Here is an 8,599-nt window from a genome sequence, read left to right on the forward strand (position 1 = left end):
GAGGTCTCCAAACAGTGCATAGGGAGCATCACTGAAAACATCAGCGAGGAAAGGACAAGACCAAGGAGCCATGCTGTTAGCTAAAAGGTCTATTTTTTCATCTTGATGTTTAAAAGAAGGCAATTCTAACACCGAGTACAAAATCTCAAGTAGCCACTGACCCTTGTACAAATCCTTTTATCTAATACCTCTCATTTCACAAAGATAAAGGGCAGAATTTCACTAGGATTCAACATTTTAAGGGGTTAACTGAAGCTGTGTTCGCCGGCTTGACCACGAGAGAGCAGTGTTGCCCATCAAATGCACAAGGAGGCCAGGTCGGTGAGGTTCAGAGGGAAAATCCACCCTACAAGTAAATCTCTCCTCCCACCTCCTTTCCCTTCCTCCCTGCTCCTCCCCATAATGCTCTCCTTAACTCCCTGCTAACTACCCACAAACATAATCTCTAGGGAAGTTTTATGTTAGAGAAAAAAAATTCTGATTCTTTAGGAAAAAAATAAAATCAGCACACTTTACCCTGTTCAATGTTATTTTGACCTTTCCCAAGCTGTGGATTCTCAATGGCAAACAATCTCCATCCATGCACTGAGGTGGCAGGGGTCAGCTCATCCTCCCCAGATCTTTAGGATGAGCCCCATTTTTGAGGGTGCAGGTCGACATTTTCAGCCTAGGGAGCAAAGAGCTTTGTTCTCTCCCTGTGCTGTGAGACACTGCCAGCTGTAGGTTTGGTGGCAGCAGATGACTTCTCCCTGCTGGACTTGGCCTGAGTGGGTGGCAGAACCTTGTCACTTCTTTCTGAGAAGCCCCAGCTCCATCCACACAAGTGCACATTTTGTGTGTTTCTTAACTGGGGCCTTTTATGAAAAAGTCAGCAAGAGAATGGATTCACTGAGAAACAAAAGGAGAAGAAACAACAGAATTTAAGCCACAGTCACACAGGCAGAGTAAATTCAAGCATTTTAAATGTGAGGTAAGAATTTATAATATGGACTCTGCTTCCTTCCAATAAGGATTTGGGGCTTCATACAGCAAAAATACTTTTCATTTGAAAGGTATTGACTGTCTTCTTTTCATGGGCTAAGAATTAGGAGCTTACCTGGGCAAGGCAGACATGAATCTGCTCCTCGGGAGCCTTTATTATAAAGAAGTAAGGATAGAATAGGGTCTGAAACCATGCAGGAAAGTGCAGGTGTGTGTGTGTATGTGTGTGTGTGTGTATGTGTGTGTTTGTGTGTGCATGTGTATCTGTGTGTATGTGCTTGTGGGTGTACACGTGTATGTGCATGTGTATTTGTGCGTATGTATGTGTATGTGTGTGCACACGTGTGTAGGTGCAAATGTACTTGTGTGTGCATATGTTGTGTGGATGTGTGTGTGTCTGCATGTGTGAGTGTGTACAATTGCATGTCAGGCCTGGCTCAGAGCCAGAAAGAATCGTGAAGATCATCACCTCCGATATTCCTCGTTTTATGGGTGGAGAAGTGGCAGTCAGAAACACTGTCACTGATACAGAGAAGAAACCGCTTTTAATTAAGCTGCAAAATGTACTTTGAGCAAACAGGAAAACCCTGCTGTGTCTCTCTAGCTTTCTGTGCCTGATTAAAGGCAAGAGGGTGGTCAGGGAAGGGGGATGTCCCCTGAGGACATCAATGTATTGAAGAAAAAGATCCTGTGGTTTCTTGCATCATAGACATGGATCCTACATAAAATTAAGTTACACATAGTAAGCTGCATTTCAGTTGAAAGTATTTCTGTGTGGGACTCAATTACTACCTATTTCAAAAATATGACTTAGTTTAATCTATCTTGACATAAGGATAGAACAAAAAATCTGGAAAAATGCTTAACTCAGTTCAAGTCCAGCACTGAACACCCACCCAGGCAAAATGATGTCCCGGATTCTTCAGGGGAAACAGTTAACCCACTGGCTGCCTGGTCCACGGGCTGTTTTTAAGTGGTGTGTTCCGGTGTTTAAATTGTCTGCTCAGCTGTTCCAGAATCCACATCCACCTTAGCTTATGTAGAATCATCTTAAAGGAATGTGAGAGCATGAGGCTCGGGTACATTGTCTGTCTTTTTCACAATTCCTAGGGCTGCACTTGTGTCTTGGATTTTTGGTTCTGCTGGTAGCACACTGTGCTCAATAAAAATTAATCCATCGATCAACAGGACAGAAAATCCTATTCTGCCAGAAGCAATCACTCCTGTTTGTCCATACAAAGCCAATTAGAGTGTTAGGGTATGATGGGGATAGAATCTAAGAAAAGTGGCAAAACTAAAAAAAAAAAAAAATTCTTGACTACTCAGTCAAGGCATTTGAAGGAAACAGAATCATGAAAGGAAAAAACCAATTTTGTCTCTCTATGATGCTCACCTCCCAATTGGAGGCACATGTTCGCAAGTTTAGCAAAAAAGATATGCTCGCTGGGGCTGGGATGTAGCTCAGTGGTAGAGTGCTTGCCTAGCATGTGAAGGTCCTGGGTTTGATCCCTAACCCTGCCAAACAAACAAACAAAAAATACCAAATGCGAATTGCATTCTTCAACTGGCTTATAGTGGGAATGCTTGACTCCTTCTGATCTCTTCCTGAAGTAGGTCCAGGGCCTTTGGTTTGTCTTTTTTTTTTCAAAGACCATGCATAGAAGAGGTTTTCACCTGGTATGGAGCAGGACAGCAGCAGTTCTGGGCCCCCAATGCCAATGACTCAGGAGAAGCTGGCTCTGTCCTCTCAGTCAGTGCAGGAGCTGAGCTGACAGAGGGAGCAGCTAGTAAGAAGAGCATGCAGGAAGTGAGGGGGAATCAATAAAACAGAAAAATGATGTGCTTTCCACACGGTGAAGGAAAACCATGATGGGGAGCCACATCGACTCCCATAATCCTTTCGGGGAATAGAGAAATGACACTGTCAAAATCAGCATTAGTTTTCTGAAGCCTACAGGCTAAATTTTATTTATTTAAAGTTAATTCCCATTTTAATACAAAAAAGATAACATATTCTACGTCTAAGGGAACAAAACTTTTCCTCCTGTGCCCATTTTTCTTTTGAGGCGCACGTGCTGTCACTCTATAAAGCTGTGTGGCGTTTTCTCACCTGGCCTTGTTTGCACAGCAAAAAGGCTCACACCTGCACCTGCTGCCTGCTAGGATCATGTTGACAATGGTCTGAGCGTGTGTGTTTAAGTGCACTGTTAGTTCTAACTAAGATCCATATATGTTCCATGAAAGATATTTCAAAACAATAGAGAGAGAGAGAGAGAATCAGAACAAGATATGAAATCAGTCTTCAGTATTGTACAAAAGTGCGACCCACAAGCTGTCCAGAGGATTGGGCTGGGGTGGCCTCGGGGGCACCAGAGGACTTGGTTTTCTGTGGTGCCCACTTTGCTCTCCCTGGAAGTTCAGTCAGTGGTTGCCTGGGTCTGGTCAGAACTTGACCTCTTGTGAAGATAAACACTACCCGCCTACCAGCTCTCTGGATACGGTTTCCATGGCTGCAAGTGCAGCTGAAATTACCATCTTTCTGAATAGCTGGCCTTCTCATTGTTGTGCAGATTCACTCTGCTCATTTCTGAGCGTGCGCCTTAGCGAGGTTTCTGCTCCTATAGCAGTCAATTAATAGGATGCAGTGGGTAAGGCGGTGAGGTGGTCAACCTGACGGCCAGGCTCAACTCTCTGCTCTGCCACATCTCAGTTTTTGCATCAGAAAATTGTAATGATAAGATGACCTACCTCACAGGGAGGCTAGGAAGGAAAAATAAGTGATCTATGAAAGGTATATAGAGGGCTGGAGGTGTAGCTCAAGTGGTAGAGTATTTGCCTAGTGTGTGTGAGGTACTGAGTTCAATCCCAACTCAGCAAAAAAAAAAAAAAATTAGAATAGTGAGTGGTATATAATGAATTCTTTATCATGGACTGCTTGAAATGATAATGCTTATTGTTATTTTCTGGTAACCGAATTGCATCTTTTTTCTCTAGGGAGCCCCCTTCTCTGATCTTGCTCTGATATGGCTCGGATGGGGTTGACCCTACCTCCTTCCAGTCCGAGAATGGGCAGAACATAATTCAGACCTGGCCAATCCGTGAATTCCATCCTTCCAACTGTAGTGATTGACTTAGGGGTGGGAATATGACACAAGTTGGTTCAATCAGGGAAAACCACAGTAATTTGTTTAGAACTTTTGGTAAAGAGTTGTCTTTTGTGTTAGGGGATTAAGAGAATGGGATGTAAGTCTGGAGTTGCCTGAAGGAGGGATGGGGGTGGGAGTGAAAGAGAGAGAGAGAGATCACTTGAAAGCACAGGACTTCATGACTCCAGCTCAGGACCTGTCCTTCTGCACAAGTCAGATTGCGTTTGATAATGAAAAGCATCATCACTAACTCAGGCTGCTGTGTGACACAACCATCTCCTTTACCAATTTAAACCAGTACATCCTTTGAGGCAAGTCTTCAACCAAACTGATGCCTCCTCTTCTAAATCCCCATGGCACCCACTATCTGTGGTCTCTACTTAGCACTTATTACCTGCATTAAAAAGTTAGCCTCTGTCAGTGCACTCACTACACTTCTTGAAGGCTATGGGCGGGTGCCATGTTTTATTTCATGGTTCACTGTTTGATACTCTCTGTGGCCACTGGTGCATGTAGCATTTTGCAACAAGCTTACCAGTACTTACTGTTTGAATTCCTTCAATCTCTTAATGTCTGTTGGAAGTAGATTATATTCCTTGGTACACAAAGGGATTATGTAAGCGTCGGAGTACACAAAGTGTACCGGAGATGTGGCGGAATGAGCTTGCATTGCTGTAGGAAACTTCTAAGGAAAGAGCCAAGCCTAGTCAGGTGGAGGAGCAGCAGTTGGATCAGTAGGATGGGGGCTTGTTTCTATGCCTCCCACCCAGCATAAACTCTGCAAAGCGAAGCCTGGCTTTCTTTTATAAACACAGAAACTGGTGTTCCCAGTTAGGGTCTGACACTGTATGTGCTCAGTGAATGCTTGCTGAATGAATGCTGTATCTTACAGGGCAGGGGGCTCAGATCAATTAGCTAACCCTTAGCAACATATGAAAGAAATCAAATGAGCAAGGAATGGCCAGTTCTATGAAACCAACACCTTCTTCCTGTCATTCTGACCTCTTTCTACTGCCTCCTCAGCTCTCTGAATTATGAGAGTTGATAAAGCCACCCCCAGCATGACAGATGAGGTACAATGACAGTGTCATCCTTAGAATCTCCAGGCCTGCAAGAAAAGTGGTGGGAATTCCAGATCCGACAGGAGAGGCCTCCGTCAGTAGAGAGCCAGTGAGGTACATGAAAAGTGAGCCACAGACCTGGAAAAAGGCTCTGCGCTGGAATATTCTGGCTACCACAATCAATCTGGATCAATTCTGGATCAATCTTTTTTTCTTGGATACCATTATGTGGCCACAGTCCTGTAGCAGCTTTGAAGACATTACAAGCATGTGTGGACATGTTGTGATGAAGTGCCTTGCTATGTACAATTAAACATACTCACAAAAACAGACCAACAGAAGAAAATGCAAGCCACCATTTCTCTAAGCCAGCTGATTCTCTCCCACAGAAGGAATGACTATTCTCATCAGATCCTTTCCAACACAGTGTTCTCTGGTTACTTGTTCATTGTTCACGTGTCAAAACTCTCATCCTAAAATTATTTTTATTCTAGTAATGCTCCTCTCGAAAACACTCAGTTGCTCCCGTAGCATTAAAATTTAAGCTAAATCAGACAGCCATGGTCTTTAATAATTTGACCCCAGCCCACCTGTTGCTAGAGTACCTTTTCCCTGCTTCCTCATGAAAACTCGAGTCCATTCATCTTCGTGTGTTCACTGTCTCTCTCACAGGCGTCGTGCCTCTGTGCATCTGGATCTCTCCCTGACTACTCAAACGTGTGTAGTTCTTTACCTACAGGCAGAGATCACATCTGGGACATCTTTGCATTTTGCTGAGCATGTGATATGGGCCATCTTGATGATGGTTATGGAAACGACTGAGGTGACAGCTAGGGCTTCTATTGCTCATGCTTGGGGAGGTTTTGCCTGTTCAGGGTAGTACTGAATTTCCCCGGATCTTTGGGGAAAACACTGCAGGACCCTCAGTGAACGCTTATGAGGGTACGGAAACCTATGTATTTTATGTTGCACATAAAGGCTTATGATATAATTTAACATAAATTATGCACAATAAGAGATTAACAATAATGACTAATGAAAACAGAATAATAATAATATACTATGATAAAAATTATGTGAATGCAATCCCTGTCTCTCTCCCAATACTTTATTATATTGTGTTCACCCAGGATTTTTACCTTGAGACCTTTCAGTTTTGACTATAACTTCTCCTTGGCATGGCTGAGTTGCTGGCAGCACTACTTTGGGGTGTGAGAGTTCCTTAAACACAAGTTCTGTGATACCACAAGAGTAGAACAGAAGAACACGATGGCTACCACGTGACTAATGAGCAGGTAGCATACACAGAGAAGTACACTGGACAAAGGACAGAGCAGGACAGCATGAGGTTTACCACACTATCCAGGATGACAAGTTAAAACTTAGGAATTGCTGACTCATGGCATTTTCCACTTAATGTTTTCTTATGGTGTTGACTATGGAAAACAACTGTGGAAAAAGAAAGCATAGAAAAGGGGAACTGCCTTCATGCCAGCTCTTACAACTTTTCAAGTTTATAACTATCCCTCATGACTTATATTAATCAGAGTTGCTTTTCAAATTTTCTATTGTTCCAAAGATCTTCCTCTATGAAAAGCTTTACAAAACAGTAAGAAAAAACCCAAATATCCAACCCAAAAGTTGGGAATGGGGTGTGCATAAGTTAATGAGTAGCTACCAAAACATGAAAAGATGCCCATCTTTACTTAAAGATATGCAAATTAAAATTAGGTTCCATTTTTCATCTCCAAGACTGATAAAGACAAAACCTTAAAACTGAAAGTGAACAGGTAGGCAAAGTTTGGGGGAGTGGAACAGCATTCACTGTTAGTGGGTATAACCTTTTCGGAGGACTATTTAGTGATCCATATGGAAATTTAACATTTACTTAACTTAAGATTGAAGGGGTCAGCTTGTAGGAATTCCCTCTACAGATACAGTCATATCAGTGTGGAAACATATCTACATGTGAAAATTCAGTCGTCATGGCATTTTGTGTAATAGAAGACCACCTCCTGCCCTCTGCAGGGACTTCATCCAAGGCCAAGTGGCCAGCCATGATGAGGCTGGAACACAAATCCATGCCAACTAACTCTACATTTGTAAATGAAGGGTTCACTTTTGCCAATTGAATTTACTTAGGGACATTTTCTTAGAAGTTCAAAATCTATAAACATTTTTCTGTCTTCACCAGAGGAATGAGTAGTTTGGAATACATCATAAACGTTACTGTGGCCATTAAGACAGTGAGGAAAGACAAGACTAGAATTTCCACCTTCTTGGCTTTCAATCCATAAAGCACACTGCTATTTCCCATCTCAGTTTTGAGCTGACACACACTTATTTAACTTGGTTACATGTCAGAAAAAAAAGAAAAAAAGTTCTAATGAATCTTTCAGGGTGCTCTGATAGATGCTCTGTTTTGAAGTCTATCTGATGAGTGATTTATATATTAGATTTTTTGAAAATGCACCCACTACTCTGGCCACTTTGGTGGATATTTGAAGGAAGCGTATAGGGTATGCGTCCCAGTAGTTACGACCCCCAAAAGTAGCCTTTACAAAACAGATCAAGCAGATGCTCTGAGGCGTGAGGGTGGGCTTGGCCTCTCGCTCACTCAGGATGTAGAAGCAGAAAAAGCACAGAGGACAGTCTTGACTCCATTCCCTGTGGATCAAAACCTCAAACTTCTTTGTCAAATTCAGGCTACAGGTTCTAATCCTGCCTGGATTTGACTTGTCACACTCCTATTACGTTTTGGGCAGAATGCAGTTGTTGAACTTAAGGAAGAATGTTTGAAAGCACAAAGTTGAACAGCAACGTTAGACAACAGATTTCTAATTCCTTCCAGGAAGTGAGTTCTGCAAGGGGCACCTGACAGACAAAACATAAGGGTTCAATTCTCTCCCTGTTTTTGTCTTCTAATTAAATTTTAAGACATGCCAAAAATATTCTAGAATTTGGAAGGGAAAAAAGATAAAAAAGGTTGCAAGAGTGCAAGATTTCAAGATTCGTCACTGAAAGCTAGGCTAATATATCAACCCGGATTAGTCTGCCAAAAATAGAAAAATATAAAAACATCATAAATTAGTCAGATGTCCACGGCTGCGATCTGTTTGCCTGGTGCCAGATACATTTGTGAGAGGAAAAGCAGGTGGCTTTAAAATGGCTGGAAGTTGTTAAGTATTTATATAACATATTTTTTACCCTTAAGTATCAAATGGGTTGGTAACTTATAAGGGTATGCAGTTTCAAAAAAGTGGCTATGATTTAACTTGAACCAATAATAAGTCTTCTCATTTTAGGATTTCAGTGTTCATTTAGGGAACTATAATACCATGTAGTACAAATCCTTTATTAAATCAATGCATTCATTACCTGAAATGAAAGTTTCATTCAACCATCATATTT

Source organism: Castor canadensis, chromosome 2 (genome assembly GCF_047511655.1).
Source record: "Castor canadensis chromosome 2, mCasCan1.hap1v2, whole genome shotgun sequence".
Lineage (NCBI taxonomy): Eukaryota > Metazoa > Chordata > Mammalia > Rodentia > Castoridae > Castor > Castor canadensis.